The sequence below is a fragment of the Pogoniulus pusillus genome, chromosome 22 (assembly GCF_015220805.1).
Source record: "Pogoniulus pusillus isolate bPogPus1 chromosome 22, bPogPus1.pri, whole genome shotgun sequence".
In the NCBI taxonomy this organism is placed as follows: Eukaryota; Metazoa; Chordata; class Aves; order Piciformes; family Lybiidae; genus Pogoniulus; species Pogoniulus pusillus.
Window position 1 is genome coordinate 20404241 of NC_087285.1, and position 25273 is coordinate 20429513.

Consider the following 25273-nt stretch of genomic DNA (forward strand, 5'->3'; position numbering starts at 1 on the left):
GGAGATGCTGCCTCCCTCTCCCGCGTTCCTCCGTTCTCCTCTCTCCGCTTAAAAAATCCACCCACCCCTTTCCCCGGAGCCCCACTCGTGTTGGTGGCTGCCTAGCTGGCGGCGCAGCCAGGGCTGGGCTGCAGGAACCGGCTCGCCGCCAGATTTGCCACCTGCACCCCGCAGCGCGGCTCCGGCTCCCTCCGGGGGCTGCAGGCTGGTCCCTCCTGCCGGGATGGGCTTTGGGGTTTGGGGGAGCGCTTCCCGATAGCGTCGCGCCCTCCTCTCTGCTAGGAGCGCCGGGCTGAGCGGCTGCAGTTGGGCTGCTAAACATTTCTTTCGGGGTAAGACTTTACCGGTATCAGTCTCAGAGTTGTTTTCTTTCAGCTACGTTTAATTTCAACTGACTCAGCGATTATAAGAAGCTCAGGGAAAATGTCACTGTAAGGATTATTTTCTTCATCTTGTGTTTAAAAGACCTCTCTCCGTATACTCAGTAATGATTTCTTTTAGTAAAATAATTCAGTTGTGCTTTATTTACTCCTGGACTTTTCCTCCCAGACATGCTTGTTAAAGGCTGAAATAATCAGCTCCACGACAGAGGCAGTGCCCTTGGTTGTAACAGGTGCAATGTGCATATTCTTAGGGACAATGAAATGGTTTCAGCGTTCAGGTTTATTGGTATGCTCTGCATTTCTGAGACTCTGAAGAAATTGTCATGCTATGTTGTGTCGAAGCTGTGCTTCCAGCGTGAGCGTGTCCCTAGTACCTAATTAACAGGACACGGGAGCAGCTGCACAGACCCTGTCTGTCAGCGAGGGTTTTAGTACCCTGGGTGATGCTGTAAAGCTTGAGGTGTTTCAGTGGCTTCTGTGAGGCTCCATGCTGGACACTGGATGCCCTCAGTGATGCTCTGGCACAGCACGAAACACTGGGAGGTGAGGAGGGAAAGAGAAGTGCAGAGGAGGAACCATTTGTGCTTGGATTGTATTCTCTGGACTTGGTGGTCTTTTAATATCATTCCCTGTCTCTTCTGAGTAGGGTGCTAGTGGCACATCTTGTGGTGTTACTGACCCTTAAAATATTTATTCTGGAGGGAAAAAAAATCCTATTTCCTAGATAAAAAGATTGTCATTGTTGTAGCAGCTCTATGGACTCCTTATTTAAATCCAGAGCAACACCACATTGGTAACTGACTTAACAGGAGTTAGAGCTGTAGATCAAAAGGAAGGAAATCTGATTGGAATTTAATAATTGCTGTTGAGCCAATACAGCAGAAAAGGTCTATTCCAGCAGTCCTCTCCCAGGTTCAGCTTCTGCTGTGGGGCTACCTGTGCTTTGTGATGCAGTCAATGGCACGTCCTAGGCACTGAAGATGCACCTTGCTAGTGTTTTGCTTTCCAGGATTCTTGTAAACCTCATGGAGTTTGTTAGAGATGGAAGAGTAGACTGCATGTGTAGGATGGGGAAGGACGACTGGGTGAAGGGGTGAGGAAGGGGAGTGCAATCATTTATTACCCTACAGCTCTTTACAGATTACAACAAAGAAATGGTAGAATAAAGGAGTCGTCAAGGCTCTAGCCAGAGGAAAGTGCCTGGCAGTGAAGGCTGTTAGAGCTGTCCTCTTGGATGATACTAGTGGAGGTACTGAACAAAGCAGGGGCACCAGAGATGTTGAAGAGGTCTTAGCTTATCATAAGAGATGCACTGAGACTGCTCAGACTTAAGAGTTGTGCCTTATGGTTTACCCCATCATGAGGGACTGGAAAATGGTGAGAAGGAAAGTCACAATAGTATCTTCTGGGGTATTCAGTCTCCCCCAAGAGGGCTTCCCCAGTGATGTAGTCTGCCAGTTCATGCTAAGAAGTTGCTAATTACTAGCAGAGAACTTAGTGTTGTTCTGTAGTACCTACAACCCTTGGCACAGCCAAGTGTCTTGCAAAGGAGGTGGAGAAACAAAAGCAGCATTTCTACTGCTGTGTTTACTTCCCTTGGACTTCTGGCAGCCTCACCCAGCGATGTAATTCCATCCCTCGTGGTTCTTGTTTACAGCAGGTGAAGGTAGGAGAATATGCTTCTGCCTCCTCGGCATTTTGTATAGTTCTGGTTCAGCCAAGCAAGGAAAGCAATTACCTTGTTAACCCTTTGTAAGATGTGGCTGGCACAGCTCCCTCAGCTTTCTAAACTTACAAGTGGAGTGTGCTGTTAAAATACAGCACACTGCACCAACAGGCAGTAATTGAGGAGAAAGCGTTTCTGTTATGCTGTGAAGTCAGCTTCATCTGAGGATGTTCAGGAGAAAGGATTTCAAGTGGTATTTGAGCAAATTTGGGGCTAATAGTTTTAAAGGATTCCTAAAGATAATGAGCAGCCTTACTCAGCATCTTGGATGATTTAGGGTGGTGAGAGTGATTTGTCCTTTCCCCCGTCGCTGGCGAAGCCTCACGTCTCTGTGAGTAAGCTGGATAACGTTTACAGACCTGCTAAAGCAGTCATGCTCTGGATAGTGGTCCTTTGATTGCCTCATGCTTTTCTGACCATACATGCTTGTTAAACTGGTTCCAGGGAAGATTTTCAGAACCTGATAATGTCCACGTTTCAGGCGTGGATGTAGCTTGAAGCACACTGTGCTCCGCAGGCATGTGTCTGTGAGCACTTGGAGCTCGGGGCACTCGACTGCCATGGGTACCTGTAGGAAAGGAGTCAAGGTGCGGTTGATGCAAGAGCAGAGACTTTGTGGACAGTCCAGCCATCAAGCATAAGGGGACTTGTAGCCCCAAGACATCAGCTGGGCTACAATTTTAGCAGGATCTAAAAAGTTAGATGTTTGACATTGCTAAAAATGGGTGAGAGCGGCGTGCACTTAAAAAGGTGGGGGCAATGCCTTTTGATTAGTCTTGCTTTGTGCTAATTAGGAGAAGATGCTTTCTAGATGCTGCAAGGTGAGGTCCAGATGTCCTCTGAGGAAGAACCATTGTCTCTCAGGGGGCAGCTAATAAATGAAGGAGTTGATAGTAACGAATGAATTCATAATCATAAGTTTCAATGTGTGGTGAGTTCCTTGGTTCATTTAGTCAACTCTTGTTTCTCATTTCCTTGCTCTGCCTGTGGAAGAGCAGCAATGCCTTTTGATTAGTCTTGCTTTGTGCTAATTAGGAGAAGATGCTTTCTAGATGCTGCAAGGTGAGGTCCAGATGTCCTCTGAGGAAGAACCGTTGTCTCTCAGGGGGCAGCTAATAAATGAAGGAGTTGATAGTAACGAATGAATTCATAATCATAAGTTTCAATGTGTGGTGAGTTCCTTGGTTCATTTAGTCAACTCTTGTTTCTCATTTCCTTGCTGAAAGTCTGCTCTGCCTGTGGAAGAGCAGTTCAAATCCTTCTAATAACAGAGTTTTGGTTATGTTAGAAAAGTCTGGAGGGACTTTGTTTAGGCAAAACACTCTTCCCATCTGCAGCTTTCTTTGGAGACGCAGAAGCTCAGCAGGTGTGTAGTGAAGGTCTTTGCCTTGCTGGTCAAATGTTTGCTTATGTCCTAAATATAACTTCTGGGAATTTGTGTTTGTTTTGGAGCTGGAGAACACTTTCCTCTTTTACCCTTTTTATAGTTTCAGAGGATTTAAGCATATGATTAACATTAAACATGTAAATATTCTCCCTGGACTCATTTTTGGATCAAAGACAGAGCGTTGAGTATGTTGAGAGGATGGAGCTCAGAGCCTCTAAGTGGCAGGGAGCTGATCTGCTGCTATGCTTGTCTAAAAACTCTGTATGATATTAGCACTTTGGATTTATGTCTGTCTGTGCCCCAAATCCATCTGCTAACTGCTGTCTTGATGTTCCTTATCTACAAAGTGCTTACAAGCATTAACAAACCTTTGTGATGCCACTGAGACATGTTGTTATCCTCATTTTCCAGAGATGCTGAGAGTTTGGTGATGTGCTGTGGGTTATGGGCAAAGCTGGGCATTGAACTTACAGCCTTTCATTCCCAGCCCCATAAGGCAGAGGCAGCAGCACAGCTCTGTGGCAGTACTTGCTTGCACATTGCCATCCTTCACGGGATCATGATGCTCTCCACATTTCCATGCCAACACAAAGGCTTCTTCTGGCCAGCAGGACAAGGGAGGTTATTCTGTCCCTGGACTCAGCACTGCTCAGGCCACACCTTGAGTACTGTGTCCAGGTCTGGGTCTCTCAATTTAAGAAAGATGCTGAGGTGCTGGAATATGTCCAGAGAAGAGCAGCACGGCTTGGGTGGGGCCTGGAGCACAGCCCTGTGAGGAGAGGCTGAGGGAGCTGGGGGTGTGCAGCCAGAAGAGGAGGCTCAAGCAGAGCTCATTGCTGTCTACAACTACCTGAAGGGAGGCTGTAGCCAGCTGGGTTTGGGCTCTGCTGCCAGGCAAGCAGCATAGAACAAGAGGACATAGTCTCAAGTTGTGCTAGGGGAGGTCTGGGCTGTCTGTTAGGAGGAAGTTGTTGTCAGAGAGAGTGATTGGCATTGGAATGGGCTGCCCAGGGAGGTGGTGGAGTGGCTGTGCCTGGAGGTGTTGAAGCAAAGCCTGGATGAGGCACTTAGTGCCATGGTCTGGTTGATTGTCTAGGGCTGGGTGCTCGGTTGGCCTGGCTGAGCTTGGAGGGCTCTTCTGACCCGGTTGGTTCTGTGATTCTATCTACTGGATCCAGCTCCAATCCAAAGAGCAGTCTGGCTGCAGGAGTGAGCAGTAGCCTATCGAGGAAATGAGTCTCAGAGGAACATTTTTGATCTATCCTGGTTTGGTCTTCCTGGCTGTTGCCAGGAGAGCTGCTGCCTCAAGTCCTCTACAACCAGAATGGTCACACCTTAGAGAAAAAAAAGTATTATTTTACCTTTTTTTTTCCTGTAAGTGCAGTGATTCTTGACTTCTCTGTGATTTAAAAACACTCAGAATGCCTCCACAGAGCGGAGAGCGTGAGTCCATGCACATAAATATAGACGTGCCAGGTGTGTGCCTATGAGCTGGCAAATGAATCAGTTTCCAAATGCAAAGCCTGCGTAGTGTCACTTCTGGCTCCGAGTTGTTTTCTTTTCCGCCTGCTTTTGTTTTGCTTCATTTCCTGAAGCTCAAAGAGTCTCTCAAAAGAGAGAATGGGCCAACTTCAAACACGAAGGAATGTGCTTTGCACTGATCTGGCAGGGCAGCACTTGTCACAGGGCAGCACAGAGGTGAGGGGCTGGCGCCTGCCCTCCTTTTGCCGCTTTGCCCTCTCTCAGTGAGAGCCTCCTGGATCGCTGCGGGATGCTGGGGAGCTGTGATGGCCAGGCATGCTCGTTCCCGATCACATAATCATGACAAAGGCAAGCCTCTGTGTGTTTTGGAGTTTTCCTTTAGGAAATGGCATTGGTCAGAATCCAGTGTTTTGTGCCATAAGGCAAGCGACAGCTTTGTACCAGTGCTTGAGTTTCCCGCAGTGTCTGCCCGGCGAACCAGCGCGCCCGGACTCGTGGCAGGGCCAGCCAAGCCCTCCTTGGGATGTTACTACCTCGATGTGCAGTGTGAATGGACCACAACCACCCTGAGCTTGTGCCCGTCTACAATGGCATCTCTCCCTCTTTCCTTTTATCCTCTACAGGGAATCTAACACTCCCTCCCATAAATGACCCAAGCATCCTTCAGCACCGCTTGTTAAATCAGAAACTTCATTAGTTAATGGCAGTGCTCTTCTTCTTTTTGTCCCTGCTACAGCTAAGCTCATGGCATTTACAGGCAGACTTGTTAGTCATTAATATTCTTTGTATTCTTCATCTGTGGCTTCAGAAAAAAAAAAAGCCTTTCATCTTTTGCCTTGCTTTGTTTTTTAGAAGCAGCCAAGTTTGACTGGAGAAAAAAAGCAACCAAAAAATATTCCTCTCCTGCTTGCTTAGAAGCTTCCAAGCAGTCTCCCCTGCTGACATTGTACTTTCACAGCAGACAAACATTGACTTTGTTTCCATAGAATACTGCTGCTTTCTTTTTCACTTGGTTTACCTTTTTGGTTATGCCTGAGCAGCATGATAGGCTTAATTAGCAGCCACTGTGTTTTGCTGAAATTCTAATTCTTTCCACAGTTTCCCCATCAAGTTTGTTGTACCTAAAGTCAAGATGGTGTAAAGAGAGCATAAGTACAAGTCTTCAACTTAAAAAGCTTGGGCAGAGTTTCTCTGGCTTGGAGCGCAGGGGATTACTGTGATTGCTCTGTCAATTCTTGCTCTCCTGTTCAAAAGGAATCAGAATGCTGGTAGCCAGGAATGTGTTTTAACTCGGCCTGCCTGGGGTGAACTGTGCACAGGCAAGTGCAGTAATAAACCGAGTTCCTTTGCTGGGAAAGGCTTGCTTTCCTCCTCTAAACGCTCACTAGTTTTAAGGGGTCGAATCTGGAGCCTTTGGTAATCTTCAATGCCAGCTAAAAGGAAGATACAGAGGCTGCCAGAGTTTGATCTTTGTGACCATATGGAATGTTGCAGCTTGGTTTAGAAGAGCAGGACCAAAAGCAAAAAGCTGCTTGCCTGGGCTATGTATTTTGTTGTAAAACCCACTTCAGGTTCCTTAAATGTGCAAATAGTTCGTATCCACTCTGCTCAGGTTTCCTCACTCCTAGCTCTGCTGCAGCGTGCACCACAGTGTGATCATTAAGTGTGATTACCACATTTTTGACCTACTGAAAAGTCTCTGGCTGTGAAATTCCAAAGATTCTAATTTAGGCTGTAAAACTGATTATTAATGTGCCACTGCTTACACATTTAATGGCTCATTTCCTGCTTACGGCGACTCTGACCGTGTACATATAGTCTGTCCCAGTGCATGTGTATAAACACCATATACCACGTACAGGCTGGTCATCTGGGCCTGGGGCTTGTCTTCCACCCATCTTCCACAAACTAAACCAGTTAGAGAAAGCCACAAGTGCAAGAAATTGCAGTGGTGCTCCCTGGCACTGACAAAAGGCCTGATGCTTTCTGCAGGGCTGGAGCCCACGAGAGGACATAGGAATGAGGAATATGCAGGGTTATAGCAGTCAGCCAAGAGAGCAGGCTTCAGGAATGACTTCATACCGTGCCTTGCTCTGTCCCATGGGCTCGAGAGGATGCAGCAGGGCTTAGTGGCCATCGCTGGATTGCTGCCAGGGAACCTTAGCTGTACTGAAGCCAGAGCACAGATGAGATGCTAGGTGTACTCAGTGGGTCTGCAGAAAACAAAGATGACTGTTGAGATCTTCTCAACGTCCATTCGGGTGACGTGGTCCAAAATAACGAGGTTACAGGTGCAAGTGGATCCAAGAGAGGAATTCAGTTTGAAAGATCAAGGGCAGGTGAGAGCATTGTATGAAGCATCCTGTGACCCAGACACTGGGCAAGGCCTGAACAAGCAAGGACCTTGTGTGCTTCTGAAACTGCTCCTGACGAGCAGGCAGAAGGAAGCCTTCATTGTGCTGACATGCAAAGGGTTAGTTATCTGCATGCAACTGCATCTAGAGAGCTCCCGAGCTGGGAGCGTGCTTAAAGCTGAGTGTGTGACTGGCTCAGAGGGGCTGACCCTGCAGTCTCAATGTCCTTCAGTCCTTTAGAGAGCAGCATCCCTTGGGTTTGGGTGTGAAGCCTTGAAATGTTTGTGTGACTTGAGTAGTAGCTTGTTTCCATGCCCCTCCTCCCAGGCAACCTTCACTGGTGGAGCTGCTGCAGATCCAGTGGGTTTAGTAGTTGGAGATGTTTGGGTGTCTCTAGCACAGTCCCTGCTGTCACCCAGCCACAGACACAGTGGGGTCCTCTGTGCTTTTCTCAAAGGTCAGAGTAAAGTCACAGGATGTTAGGGGTTGGAAGGGACCTTGGAAGATCAAGTCTGACTTCCCTGGAAGGGCAGGATCTCCTAGAGCAGGTCAGACAGAAACACATCCAGGCAGGCTTTGAATATCCCCAGAGAAGGGAACTCCACAACCTCTCTGGGCAGCCTGCTCCAGTGTTTTGTCACTCTCATGGTGAAAAAGTTTTTCCTTATGTTCACGTGGAAGTCTCTCTGCAGCAGCTTGCAGCTGGCCTCTTGGCCTGTCATTGCATGTCACTGAGCAGAGCCTGGCTCCATCCTCCTGATGCTTACCCTTAACATCTTTATAAACATGAATGAGTTCACATCTCAGGCTGAAGAGCCCCAGAACCCTCAGCCTGTCCTCACAAGGGAGATGTTCCACTCCTTTCATTATCTTAGTGGCTCTATGCGGGACTCTTTCAAGCAGTTCCCTAAGGCCCTTCTTGAACTGAGGGGCCCAGAACTGGCCACAGTATTCCAGGTGTAGCCTCACCAGGGCAGAGTAGAGGGGGAGGTTGTTACCTGCTGGCAGAAAAAGGCAAAAAAACCCCCAAGGTAAATGTCTTGAAAGAGTTAATTTGTCTTTCTGACCTACCTTTTTGAGTCATGGCACAGGATCAGAGTCCTGACCTGACAGAATCCAGCAGCTCTTCGTTGAAGTTGGTTTTGTTTTTGTTTGAAGTGGTTGGTTTACTTTGTTTTGGTTTGGTTTTGTTTTTTAATCAGTTTGTCATTTTAATGATGGTTACTGTGTCAGCCATGTCCAGCAGAGTTGAGTTAGGAAGCAAGCAAGGTTTGGAAGATCAGGGCTTGAACTCTCTTTACTTTGCCGTCTTTAAGATACGCTGCAGTGACAAATTGACTCGGATATTAAACCTGTAATCTTGCAGATGTTTTGAACAGCTGAGTAACCTGGGGCATGTGAGCAGGGACAGTATCTGAGCCTGGGCAGTTGCAGATGAAGGCTACAGGCTTTTGACCCTTCAGTCCTACAGGAGCTATCAGATATGAGTGCCTGCCTCTGTGTGGGATTGGCAGTGCTTTTTTATGAACATTTGGATGCAGGGCAAAAGCAAAGGCTGTAGTGGAACAGAGTGAGATGGGACCCTTCTCTCTAAAGGTGCAAGGGCAAGCTATGGTGTAACTGAACCAATCCTGCCTTGTGCACACATCAGGCAACAGGCTGTGACACTTGCCCCTGCTAAGCAGCTGTGTTCGCTGGCACTTTCTGTCCTCCTCCAAGGAGAGGAGATGCAGGGAGAGGTGCAATTATTGATCCCCATCTCTAAGCACTGCTGGAGGACAAGGTTAGCTGCTGTTGTGCCAGGACCTGGAGGAGATTGCTCTTTTTTGGAGCCTCTGTGGAGATTGCCAGGGCAAGCCTGGTGTGCTTGTTCTGCACATCAGGGACTGGATTTGTGCCCACCAGCACGTGCAGGTGCCCACCAGCACGTGCAGGTGCCCACCAGCATTTGAGCTCTGTGGTGTGCATGGCTGTATGACACCAGCAATACAAACCTCATATGGGCAGAGTTGCTGCAGTTTGTTACTCAGTTGCTGGTGATTTAGATCATAGAATGGTTTAGGTTGGAAGGGACCTCAAGGATCACCCAGTTCCAATCCCCTGCCATAAGCAGGGACACCTTCCACTAGAACAGGTTGCTCAAGGCCTCGTCCAACCTGGCCTTGAAAACTTCCAGGGAAGGAGCAGCCACAACCTCCCTGGGCAACCTGTGCCACTGTCTCACCACCCTCACTGGACAGAACTTCTTCTTAACGTCTAGTTTAAATCTCCACTCTGCCAGTTTAAACCTATTTCTCTTCATCCTGTCACTACAAGACCTTGTCAATAGTCCCTCCCAGCCTTCCTGTAGGCCCCCTTCAGATCCTGGAAGGCCACTCCAAGGCCTCCTTGAAGCCTTCTCTTCTCCAGGCTGCACAGCCCCAACTCTCTCAGCCTGTCCTCAGAGCAGAGCTGCTGCAGCCCTCTGAGCATCTTTGTGGCCTCCTCTGGACTGGCTCCAGCAGTTCCATGTCCTACTTGTGTTGGGGGCTCCAGAACTGCACCCAGGACTCCAGGTGAGGTCTGAGGAGAGCAGAGCCAAGGGGCAGAATCCCCTCCCTTGCCCTGCTGCCCACACTGCTCTTGCTGCAGCCCAGCACAGGGTTGCTGTCTGGGCTGCACTCACACTGCAGGCTCCTGTTGAGCTTTCACTAGCCCAGACCCCCAGGTCCTTTTCCTCAGGGCTGCCCTCAGCCATTCCCCACCCAGCCTGGAGTTGTGCTTGGGATTGTGCTGATCTTTGTAGTCCCCAATGAGAAATTGGTTGTGAGGCTGGCTAAGCCCTGGCAGAAGATATCATAGCACAGTGCAGACAGCTGGCAGAGCATCAGCTTGTCCCTTGCAGTTGTTGTATTTGCTGGAGTGTGGTGCAGTAAATTATAAATGTACCCAAACACCTATGGAGCATTTCATTCATAAGCTGCCAGGCTGCAGTATGTGTTTTGAACTGCTGCTTTGGGGGTTGGTTTTGTTTTCTAGCATAACATCACTGTCTGATACCAGGTATGAGTTAAAAGCAAATAGCTCACAGTAGAACCCTGTGCCCATTTAGTGATTCTCCTAACAAAGCATCGATATTTTGCATTGCATTAAAGGACCTTCTCTGTAACAACCTCTTTGTTCTTTATGGCACAGTTAATGCCTGTTGTTAGGTCATTGCAGGAAGGTTGTTATTTGCCAGCTGATGTGCTGTGGGGTCTGGAAGCATGTGCCACAGCGTTGTGGAGGCCAACAGAAGTATCTGAGAGTGTAGGCTGCTAGGAAATTGTGCAAGAGTTTGCATAAATGGAGATGGTTGTGGTGATGCTTTTGATGTGTACCCATTCAATAAGCACCTGAAGCTGGTGTATTCCTGTGAAGCAGAATGGAGCATGAAATGTGTGATGTGAATAGGGGGCTGGATTTCCCTGTTGCTGCATGCTTGTGTTCCCAGAGCTGCCCTGCTTCACCAGGGTTACTTCTGAGTCAGACCTGAATAAACAAGAGATGAATTTCCACTTCTCAGCGTGTCTGGGGGTTAGGTTTATCATATATTTGGGAAGAGCAGTATCATTTCTGTGTTGTAGCCTTGGATTTGAAGTTTTCCTATCGGATAGATACAGCCAATAGGACTACTTGGTCCAGATGCTTTCTTTCTCCTGCTCAGATGCTGACTGCTACAACTTCCTTCAGCTCAATTAAAGGAAATAGGTGTCATTCCTTCCTCATTAAAGGCAGTTGGACTGGACCATTAAAGGCTAATTTCAGCAGAAATATGAGGAAATACTAAGGCTTGATCCACAGCACTTCTGAGTCAATAAATCATCAGTGGCTATCTATGCAATAGCAGCTCTAGTAAAGGTTTGAGTGTCTTTGAGAGCATTTCTCTTGAGTATTGCCTCTGAAGTTCTCTGAAGTCAGTTAGGTTGAGATAAATCCAGTTGAGCTGTTCATGTCCATTGGAGCTGCTCAAAATTTATGTCCTCCACTGGCTCTGTGGCCTGCTGTACTTAGGTAGGGGGACATCAGGAGCTTTACCCCCTTGGACTATGAATAGCCTGCCAAGTGCTTGTGTTTTAGAGGAGGTGTTCAACCAACCACTGAAACGCTATTTCCGAGCTGCTTTAAATCACTGCCTGATTGCTTCTGTCACGGATAGCCAGGTTTTGCTTGGTCTAGGCTTTGAAGTGCAGGAAGTTTCCTTTTCAGATTGTTGTGTGTCTCTTGCCTCCCCTCCTGGCAGGGATTTCTTTTCCTTTGCAAGCCATTTCCAAATATCTCAGTGGTGTGTTGTGGGAAGAAAAGGCTGCTGTCTGGCTCTGTGTGTGGATGCCTCAACAAGCAGCACACGAAATCCAGGGCTTCTGTCTTACACACCTATCTTGATGTTCTGACAACCCCCTTTTAAAGCCTCTTATGGCAAGTGGGTTTTAGGAGCACATGTGGAGAGGAATGTGTAAAGTGCTTGCGATGGCAAGGGCTGGGAAGAAGCATGACAACTGCTTTGTGCAAGATGATCTCTGTCCTGAGGAACAAATGGTGCATTGAGATGACAAATGGAGCAGCAGCGGTGCAGCTGGACTGCAAGGGATGTTCGACAGCAGAGGTAGAGAGCCTTCTGCAGTGACAAGAATGATAAAAATGCATTTGCTGTCAGCAGATGAAAGGATTTTGTATGCTGGTCAATATAAACAATTGCCTGTTTGTTTGAGCTTCCTCATAAATTAATGATCTCCTTCTCACCGGTTTAATTAAATCAGGTTCCAGGCTCTTGCAGAGTTTTCTGGTAGTGGATTTGTAACTAGAACTTTTTTTTTATTTTTGAAGGGAAATAAATGAGTTCTATTATCTCCCTTGCTGGGTGGAGTGTCTGGCATTAATTAGTGCTTTTATCAGGGCATCCTTCCACGGTGGAGTCAGGCTGCTATCTGCTTGTGAGACACGGAAGTGGAGGGACAGTGAGACTATGGACTTGTCTAGAGCTAATCAGTGCCAGTGAGCAAAGCACAACTGCATGGACTTGAGGATTTGGTATGCTACCAGCTTGGGCTGGGGGTGACTGAAGTGATCCTCTCCATTGGCGCTGCACTGCTGCTCTCTGGGGCTTCCAACTGCCAAGGTGATGTGCGGATGCTGCGCGACTCTGGTTGGTTTTGGTTTCTCTCACTTGAGTTTGGACATGCTGGCTTTCCTCAGCAGGTCAAGAAGGAATTGATGCTGCATTTAGGTTAATTGTTTGACAGTAGCTGAAATCATGACAAAACTGTGCTGCCCCAAGTTGTAAGGCAGCAATTAGGAAGTCTTAATTAGATGGAGACATCTGAAATGGCACTTAGTGCCATGGTCTGGTTGATTGGACAGGGCAGGGTGCTAGGTTGGACTGGCTGAGCTTGGAGGTCTCTTCCAACTTGGTTGATTTTATGATTCTGTGAAATCTTACTACTTAGTGCCATGGTCTGGTTGATTGGCCAGGGCTGGGTGCTAGGTTGGGCTGGATGAGCTTAGAGATCTCTTCCAACCTGGTCGATTCTATGATATGATTCTACTTTCTGGGCCTGGCAGTGCTGTAGCAGACCAGTGCATGCAGGGAGCTTTGCTTAGCATTAGCCCTGCACTAATGAGCAGAATCACTCATTTCCTCATTAAGAAGTATTTGACCTTAAGATATGAAAGTAGGTCAAGGAGTTGACTTTTAAATCATGGAAACTTGTGTTTCAGGACTTATTTAGTCACTATCTGGCTTTTATTTATATGTATCTTCTTATTTTGACTAATTACTGTGCCAAGTAACTGGTTTAGCAAGGCCAGTTAAAAGGATGAGTGAGAGTAAAAGCTTGGGAAGAAGGGAATGGGTTGTTTTTGCTGCAACAGGACTGGAGGAATCTGTGCTCCTGAGTTAGATTTGCAAACCACCACTGATATTTTTTTGTTCTGTCAAAAAAAAAAATGAATGCTGCCAACACAAGCCATCAGTTCATTCACCTTTCACAAACAGTAATAAAGAGCTGTGTAAATATTCTCCACATGCTGCTGCTGGATTGTATTGGTGAAATATGTCAGTGCTTGGCCTGTGCAGCCCCGCGCTTTATGGCACCCCTTGAAAAATGGGAGACGTTCCCATGAGTTATTTGGGAGGTGGTGAGAAGCCACTGTGGCAGAGCTGTGTCACAAACAGCCTTTCCAAGCATGCTGGGATGGTTTGGGACTTCCCCACCCCCCTCACACAATGAAATCACCCAGACTAGACTCAGCCAGCTGGAAGTTAAGGACTGAAGCTGTATTTACAGCTCAGCACAATGTGCCAGCAGACATAGCTGTAAGTATTTGTGTGTACTGTATAGATATGCAAGTTAAGAGTAATACAGAACCACAGTACTCCTCCCAGAAATCAGAGTCCCCAGGAGGGGCTCCCAACCACCTTCCCACCTTCTTCCCACCCCTGTACCTTATCCCAGAGTCTGCCTTATGTGCAAGCTGAGCTGGGAGGATGAACAAGGTGGCTTAGAAGCAGAAGGATTAGTTGGGTTACACAGATCCAGGCAGAGCAGCAGAAGCCCAGGGAGAAAACACAGACACCCAACTCCAACAGATAGAGGAGACTGTCTCATCTGTTTGTGTCCTTGCTGTTCTACATCTCAGCAAGCCTATGAGTGAAGCAGACATCACCATTTGTTTCCTTTTCACAGCCTAGCAGCTAATTTCTCTCATTACAATATTCCAATTAGCCTCAAACCAGCACACACAGTGGAGAGAGAAGCATGTGTGAGTGCCCAGCCCATGTGCTACTAGAAAGATGGATATGAGCCTTTCCAGTTTGCAGACTTTGTTTTTAAAGCATGATCCATGGCATTGAGTGCTTCCAGGAACCAAGTGGATGGCTGTGAAGATCTTTTCTTCGTGGCTTGCAGGGATTAGAAAGGCTTTTGGCAGTTTATGCAGTATTTGGTCTCTACCCTACCTATGTATTCACTGATCCTCTGCATGCTTCCAACAGCAGGTGAGGGGTTTGACAAAACCTCTGGGCAGATGATTTGTACTGCAGGCAACAGCACAAAGTGGGAGCTCTTTTGGTTAATGAATATTGAACTCCTCCTGTCTAACAGCAAGTTGTATCCCCCTCTGCAAACGAGCATCTTTGTGAGAGGCTGAGCTGCAGACACAGGGACTGCTTGTGAAGCCATTAATTTGTGTCTGGGTGACAAGAGGGCTCTGAAGAGGGCTCTGCTGGTCACCCAACAGTTGGTGTCATGCAATATGCTTGTTGCTTTTTTCAGTTCTTTGGCTCTAATTATTTCCCTCTTGTAAGCTCAGAGCCTTGACTTGGTGCTGGATGCTTTTCTCCAGCTGCCCTCACTGCATTTTCCCTCTCTGGAAAGAATTGATGTAATAAATTTCTGCACACAGCAGTCCCTAAACTCAGCTCTGTTCATGGCAGGAGCTCCAAGGGGCACGTAGGACTCAGAAGCACTGTGACTCTTACACGAGGAGGTAATTTTAATGCATGGGAGATCAGCTGCTGATTTATTTTTATTAGTGCAGATGAAAATTGCTGTGATGTTTCAAGCAGGGCGTAGCAGAATATCTTTCATCTCATTCCTTGAGGAATATTAACTTCAATTTTTATCTTTCTTTTCTGTCTCAAACCATTGTAAAATGCTCGTTTCTGTAGTGTTTCATGCAACGCAGAAGCTCCAGTTCCTGTGATCAGGAAGAAGTCTCAGTTTTGAGCCAGAGCACAGAAATTTATCCTGATCACATTTCTCTTTGATCACATTGGGTGATTCTGTGCTCCATGACTTCCCTGGAGGTGTTCAGCACCAGGTTGGATGAGGCCTTGGGTGACCTGTTCTAGTGGGAAGTATCCCTGCCTGTGGCAGTGGGTTGGAACTGGATGATCCTTGAGGTCCCTTCCAACCTAAACCATTCTGTCCTAAATGACTTACCTGCCTAGGAGCCCACTGTGTGAGTTGCTGGCAAGCATCTCTTCTTCCGGGCTGAGAATCCTGCTGCAGTAAAGCTTGTTCTAGGTGATGTTTTGGGAGGCCCTTGGAGGAGATGGTGTTTGGGAATGTTACAGGTTGAGCTGGGAAGAGTCCGTATACACTAGTTTTGTGGCTGGTCACTCTTGACTTTGTTAGTGACAGCCTCACTATCCCTCAGCAGGTTTCAGTAGTCTGGGGGGCTGTGGCAGAAAGCTGCCATGCCTGTGTCCTTCTGAAGGGAGGCTGTAGCCAGGTGGGGTTGGTCACTTCTCCAAGGCAAGCAGCAACAGAACAAGGGGACACATAGAATCATAGAATCATAGAATCAACCAGGTTGGAAGAGACCTCCAAGATCATCGAGTCCAACCTATCACCCAGCCCTAGCCAGTCAACTAGACCATGGCACTGAGTGCCTCATCCAGTCTTTTCTTGAAGACCCCCAGGGACGGTGCCTCCACCACCTCCCTGGGCAGCCCATTCCAATGGGAAATCACTCTCTCTGTGAAAAACTTCTTCCTAACATCCAGCCTATACCTACCCTGGCACAACTTGAGACTGTGTCCCCTTGTTCTATTGCTGGTTACCTGGGAGAAGAGGCCAACCCCCACCTGGCTACAATGTCCCTTCAGGTAGTTGTAGACAGTAATAAGATCACCCCTGAGCCTCCTCTTCTCCAGGCTAAACAGGCCCAGTTCCCTCAACCTCTCCTCATAGGATTTGTGTTCCAGGCCCCTCACCAGCTTTGTTGCCCTTCTCTGGACATGTTCCAGCACCTCAACATCTTTCTTGAATTGAGGGGCCCAGAACTGGACACAGTACTCAAGGTGTGGCCTGACCAGTGCTGAGTACAGGGGAAGAATAACCTCCCTTGTCCTACTGGCCACACTGTTCCTGATGCAGGCCAGGATGCCATTGGCTCTCTTGGCCACCTGGGCACACTGCTGGCTCATCTTCAGCTTACTATCTATCAGTACCCCCAGGTCCCTTTCCTCCTGGCTGCTCTCCAGCCACTCAGTCCCCAGCCTATAGCGCTGCTTGGGGTTATTGTGGCCGAAGTGCAGAACCCTGCACTTGGCCTTGTTAAATCTCATCCCATTGGCCTCTGCCCACCCATCCAGCCTGTCCAGGTCCCTCTGCAGGGCTCTCCTACCTTCCAACAGATCAACACCTGCTCCTAGCTTGGTGTCATCTGCAAACTTACTGATGCTGGACTCAATGCCCTCGTCCAGATCATCAATAAAGATATTGAACAGGACTGGGCCCAGCACTGATCCTTGGGGAACACCACTTGTGACTGGCTGCCAACTGGACGTGGCACCATTCACCACCACTCTCTGAGCTCTGCCATCCAGCCAGTTCTTGATCCAGCACAGAGTGAATCTGTCCAAACCATGAGCTGCCAGCTTGGCTAGGAGCTTCTTGTGGCAGACAGTGTCAAAGGCTTTGCTGAAGTCCAAGTAGACTACATCCACAGCCTTCCCCACATTCACCAGGCGGGTAACCTGATCATAAAAGGAGATCAGGTTGGTGAGGCAGGACCTGCCCTTCCTAAACCCATGCTGGCTGGGCCTGATCCCTTGGCTATCCTGTAGGTGCTTTGTGATGGCACCCAAGATGACCTGTTCCATCACCTTGCCTGGCACTGAGGTCAGGCTCACAGGTCTGTAGTTTTCTGGCTCCTCCTTACGACCCTTCTTGTGTATGGGAATCACATTGGCCAGCTTCCAGTCTTCAGGGACCTCTCCAGTGAGCCAGGACTGCTGATAAATGATGGAGAGTGGCTTGGCCAGCTCAGCTGCCAGCTCTCTCAGCACCCTAGGGTGGATCCCATCCGGTCCCATGGACTTGTGAGGATCCAAGTGACTTAGCAGATCCCTTACTGCTTCCTCATGGATTAGAGGGGGACTGTACTGGTCCTTGACTCCATCCACCACTTCAGGAGTCCAGCTGTCCTGGAGACAACCTGTCCCACTAGTGAAGATAGAGGCAAAGAAGGTGTTAAGCACCTCTGCCTTTTCCTCATCCTTTGTCACTCTATTCCCCTCTCTATCTAACAAGGACTGGAGGTTGTCCTTGGCCCTTCTCTTGCCATTCATATATTTAAAGAAACACTTTTTATTTTCCTTGGCAGCCGTGGCCAGCCTGAGCTCCAAGTGGGCTTTTGCCTCTCTAATTTTTCCTCTACAAGACCTAGCAATCTCCTTGAACTTCTCCTGGGACACCTCCCCTCTTTTCCAAAGGTCTCCAGTTGTGCCAGAGGAGGTCTAGGCTGGATGTTAGGAGGAAGTTGTTGGCAGAGAGAGTGATTGGCATTGGAATGGGCTGCCCAGGGAGGTGGTGGAGTCACTGCCCCTGGAGGTGCTGGAGCAAAGCCTGGCTGGGGCACTTAATGCCATGGTCTGGTTGATTGGCTATGGCTGGGTGCTAGGTTGGCCTGGCTGAGCTTGGAGGTCTCTTCCAACCTGCTTGATTCTATGATTCCAGTGTGAAGCAGGAGCAGGTGTGCCTCTTTTGATCTTCACCACTAATTTGTTCTCAAGCTGTGCACTTGCTCGTAGATAATGCCCAAGCCCACCATGGTGCAAAGGATGCTGACCCTGGCCTGTCCACACCCCACAGTGCAGCATGGTGCATGCTCAGCTAACTCAGACCAGTTCCCACTGCAGTTCACTGATAAATAAAAGTGTACTGTGGGCTCAGGATACTGAGGGAGGCTGAGAGATGTGATGCCAGTGGTGTAGCACAAGGTATGGAGCATGCCCCTGGCCCAGGAGCCAGCTGCTGGCAGGAGGCAGCTGATCCCTCTGCCTCCTGTGCTTCTGCACAGCAGGTCCAGCTACTCAGTGCCAAATCTTTGTAGGAATTCCTGTAGGAGATGTTAGTACAGTTAAGAGCTACGTGGCCATCACTTGCAAATACCCTGCCTGTGCTCCTGGACAAGACATTCTTGGAAGGCTTATTTTTGTGTCAGCCCTCCAGTGGGCCATGTCTTCTTCCAGACTAACGAGCCTTTGTCCAGCTCACCATAACGTACCTCGGGAAGTGGGAGCCTGTGGCTTGTGCAGGAAATGCACTCGTTTACCCAATCGCGTTAATTAACTGGCACTTATTTAAGGGAAGCTTCTTCTCCCTTGTGGTTTTTAAAGCCTCTTCTACTGTGAAAAGGGGCTCTGGAGTTTTTTAGAACGGAATTCTGCTTATTAAAAGTAATTTTTTTCTGCAGCTTCTTATGTGAGAGAGACCTCAGGTTGGGAGGGTTACAGTGGACGCGGCTCGGAATCGTGCGGCAGCTCTGTGCTTGCTGCCAGGGGGCTCTGGCTGCGCTCAGGACAGTGAGCCTCTGCCTTTTGACGTCGTATTCTACGTGATGAAAAACTAAAGCAGCTCTTTCCTTCCGTCTGTAGCCCCCACCGCTCCTGGGCAGCACCAGATTAATCTTCTGGCTGCCAGTCTCCAGAGCTTTTGCCCTAACCGCAGGCACCTGAGAGTGCCTGCACGGCGCAGCCTGTCGCAGGCAAACTCCTCGTGGGCGTTCTCGCTAGAGCCGGGCAAACGTCTCTCCTTCGCCACCTCGCCTTTGTTCCTCGCCTTGCTTCGCTCTGTCATTTCCAGGTCACTTCCCTTGCCTTTGTCAGCATGTTTAGCGTTGCTGTGTGCAGGCACTGCCCTCAGGGACACCGCCGTGCATGCTGAATTCATGCCTGGGACCATGCCGTGGAGCGATCCATCCGCTCATGAGCCAGGGGAAGGCAGATGAGTTGCAGACCTTCTGGAGGTCAGCTCCTGGAGTCAGGGTGCCCGAGAGGCCCTCATGGAGGTGGGTACACTGCTTCTGCCATCCCTGACAGCTCTGGCTTGTCTTCAGTGGTGGCTGAGCAGGTCTAATTTAGTAAGGCAATTATTCACATTGAGAGTAATCAGTGAGCCACAGAGCAATCTACTGGTGGCTCCAATCAGTGGAATTACTCAGAAGGATCAAAATGAGCTCTTTTTTTTTTTCCTTCTGAAAATAATGCTGTCAGGTACACAAAGGAGTTCAATCTTTATGCAGGGTATGCTGTGACTCTGAGTACCTGTTCACATGAGTCTTCATCTTGCTGTAGTGTAGGAGTAGGATGCTCTCTGTTCGGGAGGCTGTGGGTCCCAAAGGTGTTTGCCTGCAGAAGAGCCAAGGTAATAACCTCAGCAGAGAGAACAAGAATAATGGGCTGCAGAAAATACTGCAGCTGGCTTCCTCTCTGCTGGCACTGCTGGTGCCAGAGCAGATTGTTTCAATCAGATTTTGCTGAGGTCTCTCTGTGACAGTGAGGGCACAGCTCAGACTGGGATAGCCACCCAAGGAAGGTGGTGGAAGTTCATGTGGCTGTCTTGCAGTGAGCTACTGTGGCTGGTACCTACTGGCATGAGCCTGCTGCAAATAGTCCACAATACCTTCAAGCACCTAACCATGAACACAGACTGGGTGGGTGAATCCTCCTGCCCCTCACTTGCTCTTCCTTTCAAGTTAGAAAAATAAATGGAGAATTTTAGGGAGTGGGAAGGGATTTGGTAAGGAAAGTGGCATTCTTCTGTGCTTGGCAGGGCTTCCAGGCTTACAGCTGTACAGGGGGGAGGCCAAATGTGCACCCTCCATGTGAGTGTGCCTCGGCACAGCTGTGGGAAGGCATCATGCAGGCTGCCAGCCACATGCTGGGCTTTTTCAATGCATACATCTCAGCCAGCACCACTTGTGTAGTACACTGCAAACCTGTCTTTGTCTGCTGGCTGGTCCCAAAACCTTGCACCTTTGCCTCCTCCCTCACATGTGCTGGATGCCACTTTCTCACCAAGAGCATGGCTTGAAGGTGTTAGCCTGCCCATGAACTGGTGCCAGAAGGAACAGCCTCTTTCCTCTTTGGGAGCTGTGCATCTCCTTCCTCTCCCTTGCCTCCAGGTTTGCAGGTTGTGTGGTTGATGGGAGTGGACTCCCTGGGCTCATCCTGTGGGCAGTGTTTGATCAGGGGCAGAGCAACCCTCAGAGAGATTTTTTACCTCTTGGTGTGTTAATTTTCTGCCAGGTCAGCAGGTTGAACAAACTCACCCCAATTGTCTGCCAGTGGCTGTGTCTGCAAGGTAAGCAACAGGCAGTGGTGGGAGAGCTTGGATCTCTTCTTCATGCTGTGCATGGTCACACCAGGTTATGTTTAGCATCCAACTGCTCTCCCACCTATTTACTGCTTACCTTTGATGTGCCTGCAAACAGGCACTGCTGAGCTTTTATATGGTTATCACTGAGGTCTGAGTGTCATAATACAGCCACAAACAGCAGCTTTAGAAAGCTGAAAAGTTGTGTGCTTGAACCTGTTAATATGTGGTCAGTCTCTGAGCCAGGCAAGCAAGAGTCAGCTTATGGCATCCAAATCCTTCCACACGTTCAGAGGTTTCAGTCTCCAAATCAGAGATTTGGTCCAAGTGTTTATGATGAAGCTTCCCAAAAGGCCTCCTCTCAAAGGGTGGTGTAACAACCTTCTGTCCATCTTTGGGCACTTGGCTCACTCAAGTTCTTGGATGTAGTTCTTCTCCCATGTCATCCAGTGCTGCCCTGCTATGGTAAGGGAAGCTGAAGCTTTGAATTGCCAAAGCCCTCTGTGTTTTGTGTGCTTGAAATCTAGCTGGGGAGAAAGGTTTGTTCTACTGCATGTTACTGTTATTTTAAGGTATTAGGTTTGGGGTTTGGAGGATTTTCTTGCTTTATTTTTAATCCTCACACAAGCTGTTTCTGTGATACAGGAAACTTAGTCCAGGACTGCTGCTGCTCAGAGAAACCAAAGGGATGTTTGAAAAAAGTGTTTAGCTGGGTCCAGTTTGTGAAGTTAGTTCAGAATCCCCAACCTGGCAGCTTCTCCTCAGGCTGTAGGCAAAACATAGACCTGTGTGAGCAACTCCACCACTGGTGGATGGAACGTGTATAGAATGATAGAACCATAGAATCAACCAGGTTGGAAGAGACCTCCAAGATCAGCCAGGCCAACCTAGCACCCAGCCGTAGCCAATCAACCAGACCATGGCACTAAGTGCCCCAGCCAGGTTTTGCTTCAACACCTCCAGGCACAGCAACTCCACCACCTCCCTGGGCAGCCCATTCCAATGCCAATCACTCTCTCTGACAACAACTTCCTCCTAACATCCAGCCTAGACCTGCCCTGGTACAACTCAAGACTGTGTCCCCTTGTTCTGTTTCTACCTTTGGGTATTTGTAGAGAGCAATGAAGTCTGCTCTGAGCCTCCTCTTCTGCAGGCTGCACACCCCCAGCTCCCTCAGCCTCTCCTCACAGGGCTGTGCTCCAGACTCCCCCCCAGCCTTGCTGCTCTTTCTGGACACCTTCCAGATAGACTCAATCTCCTCGTCCAAATCATCAATAAATATATTGAACAGGGTCAGGCCCAGCACTGATCCCTGGGGGACACCACTGGTGACATCTGCCAACTGGATGTTGTTGTCTGAGCACAGGAGTAGCCTTGCTGGCTGCTGCCTTTTGAAGCACGGGTTTAAATGATTTACCAACTCAGGGCCTGCATGCAGATGTGTGAGTATCAAAAAGGAGCATTTAGGCATTCAGCCCAGATTGTGAAGCTGAAATACTTCTTTTTCAAGACAGTCTTGGGGATTTAAACAAACATTTTCCATTAAGATTAATGAAAGATCCATGCAGCATCAGCTCATGTAGACTGCTTTGGAAAGCATTGATCAACTGTGAGTATGAAGCCCTAAGTGCCTGATGTCATTGCACTGCTGTCTGCAGGTCCTTTAGCATCTCCTGGCCACTGATTCACATCAGAAGTGTCCTTCTGTCTATAACTACCTGTCCTGCTGTCTACAGCTACCTGAAGGGAGGCTGTGGCCAGGTGGGGTTGGTCTCTTCTGCCGGGCAACCAGCAACAGAACAAGGGGACACAGTCTCAACTTGTGCAGGGAGAGGTCTAGGCTGGCTGTTAGGAGGAAGTTGTTGGCAGAGAGAGTGATTGGCATTGGAATGGGCTGCCCAGGAAGGTGGTGGAGTCACCACTCCTGGAGGTGTTGAAGCCAAGCCTGGATGAGGCACTTAGTGCCATGGTCTGGCTGACTGGATAGGGCTGGGTACTAGGTTGGTCTGGCTGAGCTTGGAGCTCTCTTCCAACCTGGTTGATTCTATGATTATTACAGTGTGCTGCCAGCCCCTGAAGTTTAATTTTTAGCTTCATGGTAGTTGGTTTTGTCTTAAACTCCTGTTTCTTAGTCTTGATTCACAATAGTACAGTTCACTTGCTACTTTTATTCCTCCTTGGTGTCACTTGCTGGAGGAAGATGGGTGTTTGGATGTGGTGCTCAGGGGTATGGTGTAAGGTGAATCTTGTAGGGTTCTAGTTTGGACTTGGTGATCCTGAGGGTCTTTTCCAGCCTGGATGTTTCTGTGATTTACAGCCTCTATATTTATGAAAGAAACACCTCAAACTTGCCAGCACTAAGCATAAGCACTCAGCATCCCAGAGGGAACATAAAGTTACTAGGCTTGTGTGTGTGTGTTTTTTCACCTCAGAGTTTTACCGCTGATCAGTGGGATGCCTGTTTTGCTGCTGTGGAGCACTGGATGCCAATCTCAGCCAGACACATGGGATGGCAGACTGGAGCAGTCCTGCTATGTTTAGCTTGAACAACTTTGCTCCTACCTGTCTGGGAAGGACTTGCAACAGTTCGCAGCCCCTCACTCCTCTTGAAGCTCTACCTTCTCTTCAGTGGCGCTTCAGGGATCTCAGAGAGCAGTAGCAAGTGTAATTTCCATGTGCTCTCTGTAGAACTGCTCTGGTTTTTTGGAGGTAAAACCATGTTTTCCTTCAACTCTGCCTTTTGTTCATAGGCATCAGTGCTCCAGGCAGAGCATTTCATTAAAGATTTATGTAAAGCAGGGGCTGGTCTCTCAGGCAGGAGGATAAAGCTTGCTCCAGAATGCTAATGCAGAGCTGGAGCAGTTGGAGATGTGCATAATGCAGCACGGCTTGGCATGACCCAGCATTTCATCCAGGAGAGGGAAACTTGCACCAGCTTCACAACTCTGTGACTTGGAGCTTGTGAGGGTCCTTCACGTTTCAGTTTAGGTGAGAACAGAAACACCCTGCAGGCCTTCACTGGGCACCCTGAATGTGCACAGGCTGGGAGGAGCAAAGAGAGTTTGGCTCTTGGAGCTGGAGTGGCAGTCGGCAGCCCAGCCTGGAGCCTGCCTGTGCACTGAGCTGAAGTTCTTGGGAGAAAACCACAAGCCTGTGATTTTTGTTTTCTCTCTCTGCCCTGTCCTTTTTCCAGCTGGCATGAGCAGGATGTGGAGGTGAAGCTCAGCTTCTGTTTCCTTCTCTGAGATCTCTTTGATAACTTCTGCAGTGGCCCCAGTGTTTGGAGAAAGTGCCTTTTCTCTGTCCCTGTTTCTCTGGTAGGATGTTTTGGGAAATCCAGAGAGTGTCAAATGTGCAGATGCTTGTGAAAATCCACAGGTGCATCTGAAAGCATTGGAGAAGGTATCTTCAATCTGTAGCTGGCAGTTGCTGCAGCTGCAGTGCTGCTGGAAACCTCCCTTGAGGAAGAACACTTGGGTTCATACAGAGCTGTGAGCAGGGACTGTCCCAGCCCCTTCCACAGCAGCTTTTTCAGAGCCCAAGCAACCTCTGTTAGCACCAAGGAGAAATCCAGAGCTTCCCCTGGGCTTCAAAGCTGCACCCACAAACCCACTTGGACCCTCTCAAAACGGTGATGTTTGCTCTTCCTGGCAGGTGCAGCTCCTGTTGCCCACGCTGTGGGCAAAGCTCCTTCCTGTGAGGGTGCAGCCAAGGCTCCTGGGGACTTGCTGTCCCTCAGACGTGCCTTGCTATAGCACTGAGCTGTTTATTGGCATGTAAAGGCAGGGCAGGAAGTGGGGTTTGTGTTGATGGAAATGTAATTATGTATGTTGTGTAAACTCACTAGTAAAAGTACTTCTGGAACTCAAAACAGGACAGGATTTGAATGCTTATGAACCAAAACAATGGTGGTTGCTGTGTACCTTGGAATAAACAGCTCTCTAGCCTGCAGCAGAGGCTGTGAGTGTTGTACCATAGCTCTCTAGCTCTAGCAGCTGGAAATGACCCTCCTGCAGATGCAGCGTAGGAGGCTTTGGCAAACCTGGTCTTGAATTGTCTCTGCTTTGTGGAGGTCCAGGAAGTTAGAGGATAAAAGGCTGGAACAAGCTTGCCTACACAGGCAGTGCACTTCCAGCTAATCTGAAGGCAGGATCTCTGTGTTCCCTTCAAGCCATTCATGGAGAGCCACGATAATGTGGAAATCTCTTGGTCTGTCTCCCTCTGCCCAGCAGCTCCAGCTGGGATCAGAGGCCAAAGTGCTGCACTGAACTTGTGTTTGGGGAATGCTGCCGTGGGACTCCAGGCACGCAGAGGGGGTGGGTGGCAAAAAGCCTTGTCAGGGGAAGAACAAGACAGGGTTTGATTTGCAGGCTGAAATCGCAGGCAGAGCAGTGTAACAGCATGAGTGCAGAGCAGCTTCCTGAGCTGGAGGAGCCTCAGCCAGGTGTGCGCTGCCAACGCTGGTCCCCGTGCAAGCTCCCAGCTTGCGTCAGCTGTACGAAGCAGTCGCACTGCTTCCAGCTAAGGCAGCAGATCCCAGGGCTGGGTTTGTTTCACTAACTTCATTGTGTACCTGAACTAACAGAGCAGGCTGTGACTGCCTCATTTGCAGTTTAAGGTGAGGCTCTCCACAAACTGGAGCATCCCAGTCCTCTTAGCATCAGCCATGCGTGTGTGTTTCTTCAGGTGTGTGCTTGTTGAACCACTTCTAGCTGATGTTTTTGTTTGTTGTCCCCAGGCAGGTAATGCCAAGCTGATGGCTTTATAACAAACCTCTGAGAAACAGCCAGTTTTTCTGATGCAAGTCAACCTAGCTG

General features: G+C 48.7%; 1 protein-coding gene across 4 annotated transcripts in view; it reads left to right on the plus strand.

Annotated features, from left to right (window-relative positions):
* The window catches only part of RASGEF1C (RasGEF domain family member 1C), an 89123-nt gene that overhangs the window by 293 nt on the left and 63557 nt on the right, over nt 1–25273 (plus strand). Inside the window, exon 1 of one of the 4 annotated variants that reach the window (XM_064162135.1) lies at nt 162–332. The exons of the other annotated variants lie outside the window; for them this stretch is intronic. The gene's annotated coding sequence lies outside the window, so the exon portion shown is untranslated. Of the gene's footprint in view, nt 1–161; nt 333–25273 lie in introns of those variants that run through there. 4 annotated transcript variants of the gene reach the window in all.